This window comes from Citrus clementina, unplaced genomic scaffold (genome assembly GCF_000493195.1).
Source record: "Citrus clementina cultivar Clemenules unplaced genomic scaffold, Citrus_clementina_v1.0 scaffold_5, whole genome shotgun sequence".
Classification (NCBI taxonomy): domain Eukaryota; kingdom Viridiplantae; phylum Streptophyta; class Magnoliopsida; order Sapindales; family Rutaceae; genus Citrus; species Citrus x clementina.
The window spans coordinates 18,282,075-18,304,829 of record NW_006262201.1 but is presented as its reverse complement, the minus strand read 5'-3'; the positions used below and the strand labels follow the sequence as shown (position 1 = coordinate 18,304,829).

Sequence of the window (22,755 nt, the reverse complement as noted above, 5' to 3'; positions counted from 1 at the left end):
ATATGAAAATACATTTCATTGGATGTAAATATGAACTTTTTTAGTATATAGAAGTACTTTATTCAATTATTCAATTTAACTTCTATTACTTTCTAGCCTCAAACTTCAGTTATGAGCAACAAACAAAGTACTAGCATGAACAAGATAATATGCAGCAGCTAAAGATTGAATCTAATTTTGCAGCAAGCTTATTAATTTCCATCCCAAATCATCATTAACTCCAAAACCTCACTCAACTTTCCCAATCTTTTGATAACTACTTTATATTCATACATTCTTGGTTTCCACTATCTGAAGAAATTACAGCCATTATTGTCACATCTATAATATAGCTTCTTAAGATTTCTAGTAGTTGAGTACGTTCCTATCGATCTCCAACTTTTCATTTTCATCTCTATTTTCATCTTCAAAATCAAAATAACTACCTCTTGAAGATGACATAACTATTGTTATTTCTCGATACTTTTATGTAATATTTGTGATTTTGCTAAGTATGAACCTTGTTGGGATCTATAAAATAATGGTAAGTTTGATTTTTGAATTGAAATTGCTATAGTCATGGAGAGAGAATGATGATTTTTGAAATTTAAAAATGAGTCGTTAAAATCACAGTGCAAATCTGAGTAAAAACATTTCATTTAGTGGCATGCCTTAATTATTTTTTTAAAATCCGAATCTCAAATAAAGGAGCAATTTAAAATTTTTTTACCAAACAAGTAAAATACACGTTTTCAATATTAAAATCCTAACATTCCTACTTTTTTTTGGCAAAGATGTCACATCAACAACTTTGTCAAACCTCAAATGTTTACACAATAACATCTTCAGATAGAATATTCGGTTACTGGCAAAGGTAATCTTGTTCTTTACTTAGTCAACATCAGTCAGCCATTAAATTTCATAGCATTTGGGGGGTAAATTGATGTTTTTGTATCCTTGAGGGGTATTTTGAATTAGTCACTCTAGTTGGGGGTAAATTGAATTTTACCCATATACACAAATATGAACTTACTAAATCAAAACTTTGATATTAGAGGGAACGTATAGTATTTTTTTGTTGTAAAGTTTTGTGGTAATATGATATCTAATGGCTTATATATTAAAGTGTATAGAAAATTAAAACAAAATTATGTTTTTCTTAAATTACTAAAGTCATAATATGAACTTTAAAAAAGTATGGTGGCTTATTTAATAAACTGCTTATGAAAAGCAGCCCCTATATACTTTTAAAAGTTGTTTTCAAAATAGAGAAAATTATATAATAAGTAATTTTTACGAAACTTACTACACACATATTTTTATCAAAAATTATAAAATAAACAGCTTATTAAATTTGAAGCACAGATAAAAAACAAAATTAACGCGGTTCAGCTGATTTGCATCAGCCTACATCCATGGAGAAACAACATGATCAACTTTTATTGATTTTTAAGAAGAACTACAGAGCTTTACAGAGCACATCACATTGATCAAGAAGTCTCTAGATGTGATCTCAACTTCTCTTAATAATTCTGAAGCTGAGTTTGTTGTTGGGGCTGAATTTGAGTTTCTTTGGATTCTTCCTGATCTTCACTACTGTTTCTAGAGTTTCGATCATCTTCAGATGACTTGTGAATAATTTGCTCCACCTCAAATTGATTACTAGTTTTTTCTTCCACTCCCTGTTAACTATCCTCAGCAGGTTTCTTCTTTTCCAATACAGCCCCTTCATTGAATATTACATCTCTCCTAATGATACATTTTTCTAAGTTGAGATCAGTAGAGAACAGTTTATAGCCCTTAACCCCTTCAGGGTACCCTATAAACTATCCTCTAAGGGCTCTAGGTGCTAATTTACCTTGTCTAACATGTGCATACGCAGGACAACCAAATACTCTCAAACTATCATAACTTGTTCGTTTACCATGCCATAATTCAAATGGGGTTTTGTAATCCAGAGCAACATAAGGATTGAGATTCACTAAGTAATATGTTGTTAGTAGAGTTTTTGCCCACAAACTTTTAGGGAGCTATGATTGAACTAGCATGCATCTAACAATATCCATCAAAGTCCTATTGATTCTGTTTGCTAACCCATTTTGCTGGGCTGTCATCCTCACTGTTTTGTGCCTTACTATCCCTTCATGTGTACAATAGTTGTCAAATTATTGATTGTAAAACTCAAGACTATTATCAGTACTGAGTTTATTCACCTTCCTTCCAGTCTGGTTCTCAACCAATGACTTCCATTGTCTGAATTTTTCAAACATCTGATCATTGTGCTTCAACACATAAACCCAAACTCTCATTGAGAAATCATCAATTATTGACAGAAAGTAACTATTACTACCTAGTGAAACTGTTTAAGCTGGCCATTAAAGATCTGAGTGTATGTAGTCTAAGATTCCACAGGTAGTGTGAGTTGAACTTTTAAAATTGCTCTTAGTTGTTTTTCCTAGAACACAGTCTTCACAAAAATCAAGCTCTGTGATCTTCTCATCTCCCAATACCCCTTGTTTCTGTAATTCCATTAAACCCTTGACATTTATATGCCCAAGTCTCAAATGCCAGAGTTTGGTTTTATCTTTTTTAGACCCAACAGAGACACTAGACAAATCTGTAATAGCTTTCCCATCCAAGACATATACCCCATTCCTTTTAGTACCTTCCATTACAATTCTGGATCCATTAGTGATCATCAGTTTTCTAGATTCAAGCTTAATAGTAAAGCCATTCTAATCAATCACTCAAAGAAAAATCAAATTCCTCTTTAAATCAAGAACATGCCTAACTTCTCTAAGTTCCTAGATTGTCCCATCATGTAATTTAATACTCACATTCCCCATACCTATGATTTTACAAACTGCATTATTTCCCATCATTGCCTTCCCTCCATCAATTTCTTGGTAATAAGAAAAATAATTCTTGTAAGGCACATGTTAAAGGTACATCCAGAGTCAAGAATCCATTTACCTCTCTACATGTCCTTAGTGGCCACACAAACTTCTACTGACTCATATCACTCTTCTTTAACTGTTGTTGCATCTCCATGTTGACTTTTTTTTTTAGGGCAATCCTTTTTAAAATGCCCCTCTTTATGGCATTGAAAACACCTCGAATTCTGAGATTTGACCTTATTCTTTTCTTGCTTCTGTTTCTTTTTTCCATCATTCTTACTAGTTTTACCCTTTGCAATCAAACCTTCACCATTTTCCATGCCCCCTGGCTTTTACTGCAACCTTCTTGCATTTAAAGCTACCTTAACTTCATCTAAAGACAAAATCTGTCTATTGTTGAATGTTAGAAAATGTATATTTATAAAGGAAAAAATTGTCATTTTAAACTTCAAGTTTTACTAACACTTCTACTTTTATGTATTTTAGTCTCTTGTAATGTAATTATGTGTATTTTATTTTAATTAAGTATTTTATGCATTTTAGGGGTGTCATGGTCATTTCACAATAAACGAGAGATCAGACGGCAAAACAAATATCACTTTTGAACTCAGGACAGTCGAAAACCTTAGGAGGAGTACAAAAGGAAAAATGGTACTGTTCACATGTACGACACTATTCACATGTACGGTACTGTCCATGTTACTGTTTACGACACTGTTCACATAGACGAAATGATGATATGGCATTGACTGATGAGGTGTCACAATTTCATTGGAGAAAATTCTTATGCACTGTTGATCGGTGACATGGCAGCATATTGGTGGACCAAAAATCGCGCGTACGGTACATGCATATACACAGGATTATTTTCAACAAAACTGCGTCACTGTTCAAGCCAGTTGACTGTTTAAACCGCGTGATCAAACCGTGTCACTGTTCAAACCGCGTACTGTTGACTGATGACGTGGCGCAATCCTGAGCGTCCAAACTTGTTTTAATCTAATGGTTATGATTTACTCAATGTATCTATAAAAAATGGGCCTTCCCCCCCTAATTTGGCATCTCTAAATCCATTTTTGGGCTCCATTTTCTGTAATTCCTTCTTCATCTTGTATTTTTTACGTATTTTAATAAATTTCCATTTTACCCCTAGTTCAATTATGAGTAGTTAATTTTCTTTCAAACTTGGGTTGAAGGTGAAGTCTCAACATGTGTCATGAGCTTTATTTGGTAAATTTATTTTCTCTTCCCCTCTAGTTTTTGTGGATGTTTTGACTTTTCGTCTACAAATAATAATAATCTTGTCTAGATACCGCCCTGGTTTCACCAGCTCCCTAGTACAAGGTTATTATTATTTGGCACGATAAGCCCTTAGCACCATATTGATTAGAGTGTGGTTCATGAAGTGTGGATTCCCCCCTCATGATTTAATTGGCACTAATAAGGAATATTTAGCCCATGGTGCATGTTGATACGGATCCAGATACCCAAGTGCTTCAATTATAAAAGTTTTCTCTTCAATTTATTCTCGTCATTTCAATTCCAATTTTAGGATAATATAAGTCAATTTAACCACAAATCTAACCACCCTCATACAAAATTAATTCTACATATAGTTAAAATCCACCTCCTCGTGGGATCGACACTCGTCACCATTAATCTATTTTACAATAGATTCGTGCACTGGCGAGTTTAATAAAATTTGCACAACAAGTTTTTTGCGCCGTTGCCGGGGAGGGGCGTTATTTTAATTCGTAGAATTAATTTTTGTAAATAATTTCTTTTAATTATTTTCTTGTAATTTTTTTCTTATTTGAAAAAAAAAGAGAATTTACATTTTAAGGTAAGAATTTCTTTTCTTTTCTTTTTCTTTTCTTTAAAGTTCTGTAATTTAATTTTCAAGTTTTTTCTCTTTGTAATTTTGCGTTTATCTTATTAATTTATTTTAATTTTAGTTAATTTATTTCACGTATTTTTTTAGTTTGTTTTTATAGTAAGGTTGTAACAGCGTAATAAAGTTAGTACCGTAATTTCTCCTTCTTCTTTATTTTTATTAATTTTATTCTCATTTTTTTTGTATTCATTGCATGCATGGTCGAAGGTCATTATTACCTAATTTTGAGCCTATAAAATGTAGTTGTTAGGAGTTTTGAGTTTAAACTTAGTGTGCTAAATTGTCTCCCAACATTCTATGGCCTAAAAAATGAGGACCTATATAATAATCTGAATGATTTTCACACTGTTTGTCAAACTTTTAAATATGAAATTTTTTCAGATGATCATGTTAAACTTAGATTATTCCCATTTTTTTTTAAAGGATAGAGTTCGTTCATGGCTCAATACATTGCCTGCTAATAGCATTACATCATGGGAACAAATGGTAACAAAATTTTTGAATAAATATTTCTCAGTGCATAAAACCAATGCTATTTGCAGGGAAATCTAAGAATTTACCCAGAGAGAAGACGAGCAGTTTCTCGAAACATGGGAACGATTCAATGGGCCACTTTTGAAGTGTCTACATCATGGGTACGAGAAATGACACCAATGCCAATACTTTTTGGAGGGATTATTGTTGAATGTGTAAGAATGACTAATGGCAACAAGTGGAGAAGAGCTAATGTCAAAAAGTGCATCAGAGATTTGTGAATTCTTCCAACGACAAACGGATAATTCCTAACAATGGAGTCAATCACTCATGAATACTAAAAGAATTAAGGGAGTAAATGAGGTTCGCATTGGCGAATCAAGTTCAGAAATTAAAGAAGTCAGAGCGATAATTGAAGGTCTTTCTCGACAAATAGCATTGTTAATGACTGCTAAATCAACAGAACCAATGACCATGACTCATGCTCATATCAAGCCAATGTCATAGGTGTAATAAGAAAACCATCAAATTACAACCCATACTCCAACACATATAACCCTGAATGGAGATACTACCCAAATTTTTCATGGTCTCAAGAATTCCAACAGAATGGACCAACAGCTCCAGCTCTACCAATACAACCAATTCCTCAAATTCCTCAAGCCTCTCAACCACCATTTAGATCATACAATCAGAACCAGAACTACTCTCAACCCAGACCATGGGAGGATGCATTCCAGAATTTCAAGAATGTTAATCACTCTACGATTGAGCAACAGAACTGTACCATTGATGGACTACGAAATGAGATGAGAGCAGGCTTCAACTCACAAGCCTAATCAGTTTCAAGCCTCAAGAAGATGATGGGACAACTTGCTTCTTCAGTTCAGACCTTAGCAATGACTGTTGAGAAAGGTAAATTTCTAAGTCAACCAGTGCCTAATCCTAAAGGAGTACATGAAGCAAGTACCAGTTCACCACAACAGCATGGAGAGTCAAAGCAATCATGACCTTGCGAAAAGGAAAAGAAGTCGACAACAAAGTGGAGATACCGGTGGCAAAAGAAAATCAAATTGTACATATGAATGTTGATGACTCACCATCGGAAGAGAAAGAAGAAACCAACCCACGAGAATATGTTCCTAAATCTCCATTTCCTCAGAGGTTAGCTAAAGGAAAAAAGGAAAAATCCACAGGTGAGATTCTTGAAATCTTTAAACAGGTAAGTGTTAACATCCCTTTACTTGATGCTATAAAATAAGTATCATCTTATGCCAAGTTTCTTAAAGACCTTTGTACTAAAAAGAGAAACATTCACATTCAAAAGATGACATTTTTAACAGAAAACGTTAGTTCTATACTCCAATACAAAATTCCTCTAAAATGCAAAGACCCATGCTCCCCTACTATCTCATGTAGTATAGGGAACCACACAATTAAGAATGCTTTGTTGGATTTAGGAGCTAGTGTAAATTTGTTGCCTTACTCTGTATTCGTGAAACTTGGACTGAGAGAATTACACCCAACTTCAGTGGTATTACATCTTGCAAATCAGTCCATGAAAATACCTCATGGTATTGTGGAGGACGTGCTTATCCAGGTAGACAAGTTTTATTTTCCTGTTGATTTCATTGTAATTGACACTCAACTAATACAGAATTCAAAGAAGCACATCCCCATTATTCTAGGCCGACCTTTCTTGACAATCGCCGATGCTCACATTCAACGCAGAACTAGAAATATGCAGTTTTCCTTTGGCAACATGACTATGGAGCTAAATATCTTCAACATTGCCAAACAACCTCACAATGCAGATGATGGAATTGTTGATGTGGATTTAATAGAAGCATTAGTTAATAATACTTTTGTTTCAAACCTTAGTGATGATCCTTTACAAAATGTTTAACTCACTTTGGTTTGGATTTTGATATTAAAAAATCGGTCGATGAGGTCAACGCCCTACTTGACTCAGCACCATCCATAGACACTAATAAATGGAAGTCAAGAGTTGAACAATTAGCACCATAAAAAAAGAAACTCATCCCATCATCAGAATCACTACCGAAACTCGAGCTCAAACCATTACCTAACACTCTGGAATTTGTATTTTTGGGAGAAGAAAGTACTTTATCGGTAATCATCTCATCATCCTTAAATGATAAACAAAAAAGTAAGTTGTTGGATGTTTTAAAAGAGCACAAATGAGCATTAGGATGGACCATAGCATACATCAATGGTATAAACCTAGTAGACTGCATGCATTACATTCACCTTGATAAAAATACTAAACCTACTAAGGAAATGCAACGTCGATTAAATCCTAACATGAAAAAAGTTATTAGAACTGAAGTTCTTAAGCTATTAGACGCAGGTATTATTTATCCAATTTCTGATAGTTCATAGGTCAGTCATGTACAAGTTGTCCCCAAAAGTCAAGAGTCATAGTAGTTACCAATGCTGATAATGAATTGATACCCACTAGAGTGACTACAAGATGGCGTGTATGCATTGATTATAGAAAGTTGAATTCTGTCACACGTAAACACCATTTTCTTTTATCATTTATCGATCAAATGCTTGATAGATTAGCAGGCCATGAATTTTATTGCTTTCTAGATGGCTACTCAGGATATAATTAGATTCTCATAGTACCAAAAGATCAATAGAAAACTACTTTCACTTGCCCTTTTGGCACTTTTGTATATAGGAGGATGCCATTTAGATTATGCAATGCACCTGCTACATTTCAATGTTGCATGTTAAGCATTTTTTCTGATATGGTTGAACAATTCCTTGAAGTCCTTATAGATGACTTTTCTATTTTTGGTGACTCATTTGATCAATGTTTACATTATCTAACACTAGTTTTGCAGAGATGTATCGAGAAGAACTTAGTCTTAAATTGGGAGAAGTGTCATTTTATGGTAAAATAAGGTATTGTTCTCAGTCACATCATTTTAAACAAAGGTATTGAGGTTGACAAAGCAAAGGTGGATCTTATTTCCAATCTTCCTCTACCTAAAACAGTCAGAGAAATGAGATTTTTCCTTGGGCATGCTGGTTTTTATAGACGTTTCATTAAAGATTTTAGAAAAATTTCTAGACCCTTATGCAATCTACTTGCTAAGAATGTACCTTTTATCGTTAATGATTTATGTCTTGTGGCACTTAGAAAATTAAAGCAGTTGTTGACATCATCACCCATCATTCAGCCCCCAAATTGGAGTTTACCATTTGAGCTCATGTGTGATGTATTTGATTATGCAGTAGGAGCAGTATTAGGATAAAGAATTGATCGAATTCCCCATGTTATTTGCTATGCTAGTATGACATTAAATTATGCACAGTTGAACTATTCAACTACTGAAAAAGAAATGCTAGCAGTAGTGTTTGCATTAGAGAAATTTCGATCTTATCTCATTGGTTATAGAATAATTGTATTCACAGATCATGCTGCTCTTAAATATCTTGTTACAAAGAAATATGCAAAAGCTAGGCTGATTCATTGGGTGTTACCTTTGCAGGAGTTCGACTTAGAATTTAAATATAAGAAAGGCACAGAGAATGTTGTGGCTGATCATCTCTCTCGTCTCCATTTTGACACAATTACAGAACCATTAACATTGAATGAGTCATTTCCAGATGAACAATTGATGAGTGTGGAAGTATTACCATGGTATGCTGATAGCGTGAATTATCTTGTTACAGGTCAACTTCCAGAGCATTGGACCAAGCAAGACAAGGACAATTTTTTTGTGGAAATAAAGAATTTATTTTGGGATGACCCTTATTTGTTCAAGTATTGTGCATATGAAATTGTTAGACGATGTGTCCCAAAAAGTGAAATTCAAAATATCCTTTCATTCTGCCATGAACAAGCTTGTGGAGGTCATTTTAGGGCTAAGAAAACAGCGACTAAAGTTTTATGATGTGGTTTCTATTGGCCAACTATATTTTGAGATCCTTACACTTTTTGTTCTTCATGTGATAGGTGTCAACGAATGGGGAGCATTACACGAAGGAATATGATGCCACTAAATCCAATTTTAGTGGTTGAGATTTTTTATGTATGGGGTATCGACTTTATGGGATCCTTTCCCCCTTCTTTTGGCCATCAATACATATTGATTGCTGTTGACTACGTATCAAAATAGGTAAAAGCAATTCCATGTAGAACCAATGAACACAAGGTGGTGATAGGATTTTTGAAAAGCAACATTGTTTCACGCTTTGGATTCCCTGGAGCGATAATCAGTGATGGTGGTGCCCATTTTTGTAAGAAAGCATTCAAAACTCTTTTGACAAAGTATTCAATCACTCACAAAGTGGCGACCCCATATCATCTGCAAACCAGTGGCCAAGTTAAGATCTCTAATCGAGAAGTAAAGCACATATTAGAAAAGATTGGTCATTAAGACTTGATGATGCATTATGGGCATACAGAACGACTTTCAAGACCCCAATTGGGATGTCATCCTACAGGCTAGTGTATGGAAAATCTTGCCACCTACCTGTGGAACTCGAGCATCGTGCGTACTGGGCCATCAAGAAATTCAACTTTGACATGCAGCAAGCTAGCTCAGAAAGAAAATTACAACTGGCAGAACTTGAAGAAATTTGCAATGATGCATATGAAAATGCCAAGATTTACAAGCAGCGAATGAAAGTCTTTCATGACAAGCAAATTATGAGAAAATCTTTCACTCCAGGTCAGAAAGTGATTTTATTCAATTCTCGCTTGCACTTATTCCCAGGTAAGTTACGCTCTCGATGGTCTGGCCCCTTTATTGTTTATACTGTTTTTCCACATGGGGCAATTGAAATTAAGAACCCAAAGAACGGTGTCACGTTTAAAGTTAATGGTCACAGATTAAAGCCATATTTAGAGTACCAACCACATGAAGAGGACACCGAAATAAATTTGAGTGACCCACTAGATTTGAATTGAGTTTTTTCTTTCTTTTCGGTGATTTGATTTTTTTCTTTCTTTTTATTATTCTTTTGCTAATTGAAATTATTTTTGCATAAGTATGTTTGTTTAACCATTAAGTTTTCTCTTATCATTGTTAATCATTAGTGCCATAACTAAACAGTTCCTCCTGGACATTCTTAAACCACTTCAACGTGTAAAATCTCTTCTCAAAAGGCAGATTTGATTTTATAAAACACATCGTATTTGGGCTCTGCAACCACCAGAGTTAGTATCCTATGTTGAGGATTTAGAAAGCCAACTTAGAGACATTGAGAGAGGTGTCTACAACATCCAGTTGGAGTTTGAGGTAAATTCAATAAGAGGACGATTGTAATTTTCTTTATGTGTTTTAGTTTGTTTTTATTTATTTGTGTGCTTTAGTTTGTTACCCCGGTGAAGTGGCGGATAACGGTACTCTGTGACAATCAAGTCGGTTACTTCAATTTCCCATAATAACTGATATTCTGAGGCAAAGGTATGGACAGAAACGAGATTCTAGCAAAGCTTCACAATCGATTCCTTTCACTTCCTCAGAATGCACAATCTATAAAGCTCAGTCCAAACGCATGCGATTGCTCATGAGGAATAACATACCTACTGATATCCGTTGGTTAATCAAGGCTAAAGTACGATTGGCAGGTGAGTTACCTCCAAAATTTATTGCATACATGCCTGCTTGTGGTAAAGGAAATTATGCAAGAAAATGAAGAGCTCGAAGAATTTCTGTTGCTTATCATAAATGTGCCAGAATAAGATGCAATAAAAACCCATGTTCTTTAGGAATGGTGTCTGATAACAGGGAAGATAAGATTCAATTCATTAGGGATGGCTTGAATAAGGAGTCATTGGATGATATCATTTTGTCTCTTGAAGCGCATCCTAGTGGATATGTGCAAGGAGCGATTCTCCAGTTATGGCCATTATTCCAGAAAGAACATGCACGATATAGTCTCGGGAATCTGACTATAAACGACCTTATTTGCCTGTTTATAAGAAAACTGGATGGGAAGCCTATCATCGACCCATAGAGGGCGTTCAAGCCGTTTCTAGACGTAAAACCAGAGGAAGATGTGATCCACAGTCGCAACTACATGTAAATATCCTTTTATTTCACTGTTGTTTTATTTCACTATTATTTTATTATTTGCATTATTGTCTTTAATAATTTTATTCTATCACTATTTACTTTTTCCTTTTTACTATTTCCTTTTTGACTCGCGAGCCATGTACTTTATGCGTTATTTGACACTTACATGCTACCTCATACACAGCTGTGACCCACTGTCATCAAGATTCTTAAATATGATTTTTTGTCAAGCACTCATAAATTATTTTTGAGAAGTATCCCAGTGGTAGCTACTCCCAATAGACAATTCAAGAACATTTGTGTGCTTTCTGGATTTAACTATAGCAAACATAAAGAGTTCATTGAGACAGCCATAGATCTTGGTCAAAGCATAGAAGAGAGAAAATTACACTTGGTGTATGGAGGAGGTAACTGAGAGTTATCAAAATTGGTCTCAGAAGCTGCTTTTGTTAGAGGAAGTCACATGTTAGGTATTATCCTAAGAGCTCTAAAATCTTTAGGCAGTTTGTCTAACTCACCGACTGGAGAAGAGTTAGTCGTCTCAGGTATTCAAGAAAGAATAACTGAAATGCTTAATCATGTTGATGCTTTTATTTTTTTTCCAGGAGATCTTTCAACTCTAGAGGCACTTATCACATTAGCATCTTGGGCCCATCTGCACATTCATAAGAAACCCATCGGTTTGTTAAATGTCAATAACTTTTGTGATGGCTTTATCGCATTTCTTAACCATGTAATAAAAAACTATTTCATTTCTTCCACAGCGAAAAAGTTTTTTATTTATGCTCACACTGCTAATGAGTTACTTGATCTGTTACAAGCTTATAAATCAGAGCCAGACCTAGGACCTTTGTGTTGGAGTCTCCAAATAATGTCGGTAACAGTAGCCGCAGTAAGAAATACAAATTAGATTTAACTCTCCGCCTGTAAATATTTGCTTCTGTGTTGCATCACCCAGGTGATGTCTTCTAAAATCTATTTTTTTCCTTTAAAACATTGAGGACAATGTTTCGTTCTGGTTGGCGGGAGGGAATATCGACAATTGTGAAATTTTGGTTAAGTTTTTACTAATTTTTTTGTTGTAGAGACTAACCGTAACTAACTTTTTGTGTTGAAGATGGCTGAATATGGAGTGTAGTTACTCAAGAAACATATCTTCTTCGTTTAAAAAAACCAAAAACAAAAAAAATATATATATATAAATTTCCAGGCATTTTCTTTTTCTTTATTAAGCTTTGATAATATTTTTTTTTCTAACTTCTTCTTTCTAATTTCTCCTTTATAAATATACACTTTCAAATTTTTGAGTCGAAGATGGCTGAATATGGAGTGTAGTGCCTCTAGAAACGCATCTTCTTAGTTAAAAAAAAAAACATTTTCTTTTTCTATCATTTTAAGTATAACTTTTCTAATTAGTTTTTCTTCATCATTTTCACATCTTTGCATGCATATTTTCCTTTCATGTTTAGAATAGGTTGGGGGTAGAATGTTTTTTTAACGAAAAAAAATTGTGCGATTTATTTTAACATTGGATGACATGATAAATTTCAAATTTTAGTATTTGTATTATCTTTGGTATTAAGTGATGTTACGCCGTGTTAGCTACTCTACATGTTGATGTCGGAGACAAATATGAGTTGCTTGAAGGAATGAACATGTCATAATAAGTACCAAGTGAGTTTTTGAGTCTATTATTTTTCTTGGAGAGTAACCATTTTGCCCATTCTTCATACAACTTAGCAGTTTATTATTTTATACACGATCTCTAGATTTCTTTTGAGTTAACCATTAAAAAGAAATTGTAAAATTAAAAAAAAAAGTGTGTTGCTACATTTGGAGGCCCATCTAACTAGTAGATATGAAAGATTATTTAGAGCCCTAAAAGACGATGGAAATGCCATCTTTGATCCGTTTGAGCCTTTCTAGCAATCCTTTTTATGAAATATCCATAGTTAACCCTTTTGAGCCTTAAAAAAAAAAATATTTTCTTTGTCAAACTTATCATCTTGAGTCACTCCGATTTGGAATATTACCCAATATCTTACAAGTTCCATCACATATTTATGTTTGAGAAAAATGTAAATAATTATTTTGTTAAGTGAAGTTGTGACAAACAAAAGCAAAATAATAATAATAATAATAATAATTGTTGTTTCAAAAAAAGAAAAAAGAAAAAAAAATAACAATAATAGGTGAGATCCACCTTGCAACTTCCAAAAAAAAAATCTCTACATTTTTCTCATTAGAGTGACTATTTTTATTGGGTATAATTTCTTTGTGAGAGTGTCACTATTTCCAGTGAGATTTTGGGGTTTAACATGTTATTCTTGAAAGTAGCTGTGATAAAGTCTACTAGGCTGGTTCATGTGGATGGTTAATGTGGGTGTGATATTTCTTTAGACTGGAGATAATACTTATACTTTTATTTGATTGCTATCATTAGTCTAATTGAATAAACACGAGTGTTTTTTTTTAAAAAAAATTGGAATTGAATTTTGTTTTCGCTTTATTTGCTAGGGACTAGCAATAAGCTGGTTGGGGGGTGTGTTGAGTGTTAAAAAATGTATATTTATAAAGGAGAAAATCGTCATTTTACACTTCAAGTTTTACTAACACTTTTACTTTTATGTATTTTAGTCTCTTGTAATGTAATTATGTGTATTTTATTTTAATTAAGTATTTTATGTATTTTACGGGTGTCATGGTCATTTCACAATGAACGAGAGATCAGACGGCAAAACGGACATCACTTTTGAACCCAGGACAGTCGAAAACCTTAGGAGGAGTATAAAAGGAAAAATGGCATTGTTCACATGTACGGCACTATTTACATGTTCGGTACTGTCCATATTACTGTTCACGACACCGTTCACACAGACGGAACGATGACGTGGCATTGAGCGATGATGTGGCATTGACTGATAAGGTGTCACGATTCCATTGAAGAAAATTCTTATACACTGTTGATCGGTGTCGTGGCAGCATATTAGTGGACCAAAAATCACGCGTACGGTACATGCATATACACAGGATTATTTTCAACCAAACCGCGTCACTATTTAAGCCGGTTGATTGTTCAAATCGTATGGTCAAACTGTGTCACTTTTCAAACCGCGTACTGTTGACTAATGACGTGACCCAATCCTGAGCGTCCAAACTGTTTTTAATCTGATGGCCATGATTTACTCAATGTATCTATACAAAGGGGCCTTCCCCCCTAATTTGGCATCTCTGAATCCATTTTTGGGCTCTATTTTCTATAATTCCTTCTCCATCTTGTATTTTCTACGTATTTTAATAAATTCCCATTTTACCAGTAGTTCAATTATGAGTAGCAAATTTTCTTTCAAGCTTGGGTTGAAGGTGAAGTCTCAACATATGTCATGGGTTTTATTTGGTAAATTTATTTTCTCTTCCCCTCTAATTTTTGTTGATATTTTGACTTTTCGTCGACAAATAATAATAATCTTGTCTAGATACCGCCCTGGTTTCACCGGCTCCCTAGTACAAGGTTATTATTATTTGGTATGATAAGTTCTTAGCACCATATTGATTAGAGTGTAGTTCATGAGGTGTGGATTCCCCCCTCATGATTTAATTGGTACTAAAAATGAATATTTAGCCCATGGTGCATGTTGATGCGAATCCAGATACCCAAGCGCTTCAATTATAAAAGTTTTCTCTTCAATTTACTCTCACCATTTCAATTCCAATTTTAGGATAATTTAAGTCACTTTCACCACAAATCCAATCACCGTCATACAAAATTAATTTTACATATAGTTAAAATCCACTTCCTCGTGGGATCGACACTCATCACTATTAATCTATTCTACAATAGATTCGTGAACTTGCGAGTTCAATAAAATTTGCACAACATCTACCATACATGAGGGCATCAATAAAATTGGAGTATGATTGCGCAGTGAGCTCACCAGAAGCAAAGACTTACCTTCATCATCCAGCCCTTCATCTATTGTCTCCAATGTATCACAAATTTTATTAAACTCATCAATGTGACCATCAAGAGAGGACCCCTTAGCCATTTTCAGAGTAAACATCCTCTTCATGATATACAATCTGTTTGTTAGAGACTTTGTCATGTATAATTTTTCAGCTTTGCCCAAAGCTCTATAACTGCCCTCTCCTTGGTAACCTCCCTTATAATAGAATCACAAAGACTCAAGATGATGGTGCTTCTGGTTTTCTTGTCGATCTTAGCAGACTGCTCAGTTGTTCTTGATGATGAAGCTTATTTTCCTTCTTTCTTGGTAACAGGTTCAATTGCACCTCCCAGCCCTTGTGTGATCAGCAAGGCCTTCATTTTCACCTTCCACATATTAAAATCATTCTTCCCGTTAAACTTGCCCAGATCAATTTTCGTAGTTGCCATTGTTGCAATTTGTGTGATCAAGAGATCAATCGACACCAAACTGCAGCCCAAGATCTTTAGATCAAACAGAAGAAGATGCTTACAAAATTAGATTATGACTAGATTTGATCGACCAAAAGCACAGATGAAAAACAAAATTGAGTAAAGAAAGAATCAAGAACAAAAGCGAATTAACGTGGTTAAGCTGATTTGCATCAGCTTACATCCACGGAGAAACAACATGATCAACTTTTATTAATTTTCAAGAAGAACCACAGAGCTTTACAGAGCACATCACATAATCAAGGAGTCTCTAGATGTGATCTCAACTTCTCTCTATATAGCTCACATTCATCCTCTGTTTGTTACACCAGAACCAGCTGTTTATAACATCTCTGCAACTGATTTCACGAAGCCTAGAAAACTCACGCTATGTGCACGTGAAATAACAACCTTTAACGACTTGGCTCAAGCATGTGTAAGGCTTGTGACTTATTAAAACTCAAACGACATTTCGAGAGGTCATTTAAGTGAGTAATATTAAAGCCCGTCAAAATGCTGCTTTCCATGTCGTTTCACTTAAACAAATCTGTCCCCAAAACGCGACCATCCCATGTTGTATTGGTCAGTTTTGATTTGCTTCACCAACCACTTAGCATATTTGAATTTAAATTTATAAATTAAAATAATAGAAAAATAAATAAAAAAACTGAAATCTATAATTTTGAAATCAATGACAATTCAAAAAACCAAAAATTATAATATTAAACTCACACACACACATTGTCACACTCACACACACCCTTGATCCATCGTCGATCAAATCAGTTCACTACTAGCATTGTTTTTGTCCACTTGATCGCCCCCTCTTCCTTGCAAATATGCTTATTCCATCGTTTACATTCATTTTCCAGATGCACCAGCTTAGAATTGCTTAGAGTTGGTTTGTTATGTAATACTATTATTTACCCTTACTACGTCTTTGAAAGTTTCCACTTAATTATAACTTATTCATCATTTCAACCATTTCAGATTCCCCATTTAGTTTATTTATTCAAAGGTCAACTAATTTAAAATCTTTAGACTTTAGATAACCTTAATTATTAAGAGGGTGCTTGACTTAGAGAATATAGTACTAAAAAATAAAATATGTAAACTTTTATTTGTTTTATTTTCTTTATTTTTAATTTTAAAAAAAGTTATTTTATTTAATTCATTGTTATTTTATTTAATTCATTATTAATTATAATAATTTATTGATTATTAATTGATTACAAGTTTATAACAATTTTAAAAACATGTGGATGCCCGGGCCTGCAATAGGTTCGAACGATCTATTTTTTCTAACATGGACTTTGGCATGAGCTCGGAAGAGCTTGGACCAACCCATCAATTTGCCACCCTTAACCACTAGTGCTCCAATAAAAAGCCATAACAATGGCAAAGGTAGAAGCACGAAAGCACAAATTCTACCACAAAAACTTGTTAAGAATTTAAAAATGATTCCCCCCATCATTCATAACCTTCAGATAAAAAAAATCTCATGGCTGCAGTCTCAGATAATTGGCAACGATGTAGAATTTGATTATTCGTTTGGAAAAGAAGACTCACTTATGCTGATCATACTGCCTCTGGCCGGTCTCTTCGCTACATCGAAGATTATATCATTAACAGGGTGGTTCCCTTTTATGGTAATTTTTCTTAATATTGTATGCTTTTTCAAAATTTTTATTAATCTTCAACATACGGCTGGGTGCAGCTAAGCTAGTAGTTATATTAATAATATTAACTAAGTGGTTATATTAATAATTAATCATTTGTTTGCATAGGGAACACTCACACTTCTGATAGTTACGTGGGACAGCGGATGACGAAAATGGTTCGTGAAGCGTCTAACTACATTAAGAGATGCTTATGAGGTGGACAAGAAGATGCAATAATATTTTGTGGAGCAGGCACAATAGCTGCCATTAAAAGGCTGCAAGAATTTATGGGAACGGAAGTGCCATCAATTATGAGAGATAAGCTTATAAAATGTTTAAGAGATGAAGAAAGATGGGTGGCCTTTTAAGGACCTTGCCAGCACCATTTAAATCTGCTTTCATGGAGGCAGAGCTTAGCTGATGTTGTAGAGATTGGTCTTGATGATAATGGCTTATTAGATATTGAAACTCTGAGATCACAACTTGACTTGTATAAAGCTGCCAAGAGACCCATGTTGGTTCTGTTTCTACTTGTAGTAATGTCACTGGAATTTATTCAGATACAAGATCAATTGCAAGACTTCTTCACCAATATGCTTTGCATGCTTTGATTTTGCTGCAAGGCACACAAAATTTTAAGCACCTTGTATCATTTTTGCTTCAATTCTAGCATTATAGTTGCCACTTGATCTTGTGGATTTAAAACTTTATGATATGATAGTGATGCTTATGTGAAAATCAACTTGAGATCAAGCAAGATTGATGGCTATGATGCAATTTTCCTCAGTACAGACAAGTTTCTTGGAGGGCCAGGAACTCCTGGCATACTTTTGATGTGTAAAGCTCTTTATCAGCTGGGGTCTTCTCCCCCGTCAACTTGTGGAGGTGGCATTGTTAATTATGTTAATGCCTTCAATGAAAAGGTACATTTTCTTTCCATTTTTTGTACTTATAAATGCCAAAAAGATACTTGATTTGGATTGCTTGCAATTAAAATTTTGATTTTTTTTTCCCTAAAGATATTGGGGTGGGCTAAGCTCAAATCAAATTTCTAACTCCATGTCTCTTTAGGATTTAAAGTCAAGTGATTAGCTAAGGAAACCCGTTTGAAAATCATGCGTTAAACCCCCAATGGCAAGATAATTAATCAAAATTAATGCTTCCACTGTGTAAACTAAATTGCAGGACACATCGAATTTGGAAGACATCGAAAAACATGGAGGAACACCTCAAATTTTTCAAATGATTAGAGCAGCATTAGCCTTTCGGGTAAAAGAATAAATTGTTTCTGAAGTCGGTAAGAAACCGGAAGACATTTACATTGAAATTTGAAAGTTCACAAGGGAGGATTAATTTTCCAAATCAAAATATACAAGCTCTAGGAAACACAAGAGTCAAGCAGCAGGTTATATTATCATTCCTCGTTTATTCAACAACCAGTTCTTCCTGAATAAGAAAACTGAGATAGATAAACCTCTGCATGGCCCCTTTGTTGCAACACTATAGCGGGTGCGCTTGTGCTGGACCCTATGGCCACAATCTGCTTTATTTCGATCAGATTCGATCATAAAAAATTCGTTGTTCAATAAAAAAGGTCATTATTTAGTATTTGCCTGCATGATATTAGCACAATATCATAAATTTGATGCTTATAATACTCAACCTATTGCAGGATTCATTGGAATGAAACCAGGATGGAAAAGAATTACCTTCCCCTACAACATGTCAAATGAGGAATTTGAGTTCATTCTGGCTGCATTGGAGTTTGTAGCTGGATATGGCCAGAGATTTAGACCCTTGTATCACTTCAATGTGAAAGAAGGCATCTGGTGCTCTAGGCAGGAGGCAATTAATGACTCGATTGATAAGAAAAACAATAACAGTATCATCAACCCTTTGGCCAACGCCTTGAAAGACTTGAGACTATCTAACGAACACAAAAATCCTGACACTGAACGTCTCAAATGTTAGGAAATTGAGTTTCCTCCCAAGATCTCTCCAAGCAATTTATCAAGCAACAAATTAATAAGAAAAATTGAATGGAGAATATACCAATCACACAACACAAGATTTACGTGGAAAACTCCAAATCCGGAGAAAAACCACGGCCGTTGTCACAAGACAACCAGAGAAAAAAAATATTCACTATGTGGAAAATTATTACAACCACACTCTCATAAATTTTCTCTCACCCAAGCCCCAAATACATAATCTTGAGAAATATCCCTTAACAAAGCAAACCCATAATACCTATATTGAGGAGCCAAATGCTCCTTCAATATAACTACATGCTTAAGAATATTTCTCCCTCTTAATTTCTCACCAAAACTTGGATTCCATCTCTGGGATTTGGGATACAAACAATAAGGAGGAGCACTCCTCTATTTATAGCCACCAGTGACTATTGTTCATCTTGCGGTTACTGTTCATCTTGCGGCTACTGTTCATCTTGCGGCTACTGTTCATTTTGTGGCTACTGTTTATTTTACGGCTTTTCTTTTCTTCATTCTCCCACTTGGAGATTTGATTGATAATCAATCAATCTCCACACCACCCTTGTTGTCTTCACCTTTAGTCATAATTCTCAACATAGAGAATTATCATACTCCACCATAAAGAGTATACCACTTAGAATTAATTACCAATTCTAAGAATTTTTTTTTCCCGGCACATGTCGAACATATTCGCTGAAAATTATGGTGCAATTCTCATGCTTGGTTTCCCTGAGAATTCTTCAGCCATGACATAACTTTTCCACCACACACCTTGCATTTATACCAAGCCAATGCCCGCGTGCAAACTTGTGGACCCCACTGATCATAACATGTTCTCTTTCATGGCAACTTGGAGATCTACATGCTAAAAGAACTAACCAAGTCTCCTATCAAAAGGAACCTCACCATCTGCGAGAATATCAGTGTCTCCTTTACTGATTTTGGAGTAATTTGCCGAGCCCACTCCACCTTCTTGACAATTTTCTTGAGGTGCCAAAATTGTCCACACCTTCAAATCTTTGTGCATACCAGATTGGATACACCTTTGACTTGAATTCTCCACAAGCCAATAAAATCATTCTCCCATTAATTTTTCAACAACATCAAACTTCAACCAAGTTTGAAAAACACCAGCTGCTGACATATTTGCTTCATATTCTCTTCACCACAGATTATTTGGATTGGCTCCCACTGCTTCACGTGAACAGTACCGTATACGTGAATAGTACCCCGACACCAAAACTTCAATCAATGGCTCTGAAACCACTGTTAGGAAATTGAGTTTCCTCCCAAGATCTCTCCAAGCAATTTATCAAGCAACAAATTAATAAGAAAAATTGAATGGAGAATATACCAATCACACAACACAAGATTTACGTGGAAAACTCCAAATCCGGAGAAAAACCACGGCCGTTGTCACAAGACAACCAGAGAAAAAAAATATTCACTATGTGGAAAATTATTACAACCACACTCTCATAAATTTTCTCTCACCCAAGCCCCAAATACATAATCTTGAGAAATATCCCTTAACAAAGCAAACCCATAATACCTATATTGAGGAGCCAAATGCTCCTTCAATATAACTACATGCTTAAGAATATTTCTCCCTCTTAATTTCTCACCAAAACTTGGATTCCATCTCTGGGATTTGGGATACAAACAATAAGGAGGAGCACTCCTCTATTTATAGCCACCAGTGACTATTGTTCATCTTGCGGTTACTGTTCATCTTGCGGCTACTGTTCATCTTGCGGCTACTGTTCATTTTGTGGCTACTGTTTATTTTACGGCTTTTCTTTTCTTCATCAAAAAGATCCATTAGTATGCTTCTTATTTGGACAATGCTAAAACCATGGCTGGTCTTCTCCCCGAGTTTCCTTGTTAGCGTAGCCTATCAGAGGATATTGTTAGGTCCATCTCATTTGGGTGGCTCAAGCCTAAAACTTTATAAGTTTTGGTAGTTAAACAATTAAAAAAAACTTGAAAGCGTTAGATGAAATTTTTCATTAAAATTAGCTTTGAAAACATTATATAAAGAAGAATAAGTGGAGGCGACGGTAAGATCAACAATCGCAAAAAAGACGTGAGAGGGAGAGAAAGACAATGGCAATTTTTATTTTTGGTAATAAAAATTTTAATCTGTGATTGGACGATTAGAAGGCGAATTTAACTTCGTTTTCTCTCAAATTTGGAGGGTAAGTTTCTAGCATTACCCTTTACATTCCTACTGGTCTTGATTTTTATTTTATCCTCTCATTAGTTGTTATTTGAGATACCCACTTATTAGAAAAACATATTAGACTATTACTATAAGTCAAGAATATTGAGATTCTTGACGTTGCTAGCCTCTAATATTATTTAGAGAAGAGTTTGTACTGTAATCCCATTAATATAGTGGAAGATTATGTCAAACTATGGTCCTGTGGTTTTTTCCATTTTGGGTTTTCCACATAAAAATTTGTCTCTTGTAGTTAATTTATTATTTTGGATTGTGTTGATTTATTTTCTATTTATTGATTTTCGGTACACATCCTATTTAAATCATATAAAGAAGAAAAAAGTTTTGTTTCCGCTTAGTTTGCAGCTGTGTGTGTGGGTTCCTTTCCCAATAGATATAGACCCTAATATCCTGTACTTCAGGATCTAGTTGTTCTTCATGATAGGTATCAATGCAAAGATGAAGGCAAACACTATATTAATCACAAAGAGTGACTGCTTCAATCGTTACTAATAAATTCAAAGATTGATTATAAATCAATATTAAATTGATTGAATCAATCTTTGTAAATCAACCAAATTCAAAATTATCATAATTTTTAATATTTCCTTTTTCATATTTTTAATTTGTAATAACTTGAGTTCTTGTGCACATGAAGCAATAAAAGTGGTATTTATCTCTCTTCAATATTTTTAAAAGCTTTTACTTCATATATATTTATTCTTCATATTTCAAAATTGAGGTCTACTTGGATTGTGAATAGTTTATATATTCTAGTTTATTCTAAGTAATGGGAGCATATTTTAATGTACAACTCTTTAATTGAGTTGGTTGGCAATTGATAAGGAAATAAAAAAATTACATCGCATTGGGAGACATTTTGAGCTATCCTTTGCTAATGGACAGTATGAATATGAGGAGCACGTCTGAGGTTGAATGGAACTTGAAGGCGCTTGAAAATCTCCAAGTCAAAACCATAGAGATTGCAAAAGACTCGAAGATGAGCTTTGTAATCACTGCAGATGCAATCAACTGGGATTGGAAGACCCTCCTGCTTGAGGCGATTGTGAGGTTTTCAAAATAGAGGTAAAAATAAAGGGTAAAAGCTCATTTAGTCCTTATATTTTTAAAAATACCTCGAAACATCCCTACCGTTAAAGTA

The 22,755-nt window shown here is 34.5% G+C and overlaps 1 pseudogene; it reads left to right on the top strand.

Annotated features, from left to right (window-relative positions):
- The first annotated feature begins 17,112 nt into the window (after positions 1-17,112).
- Positions 17,113-19,349, top strand: LOC112097997 (annotated as a pseudogene).
- The last annotated feature ends 3,406 nt before the right edge of the window (positions 19,350-22,755 follow it).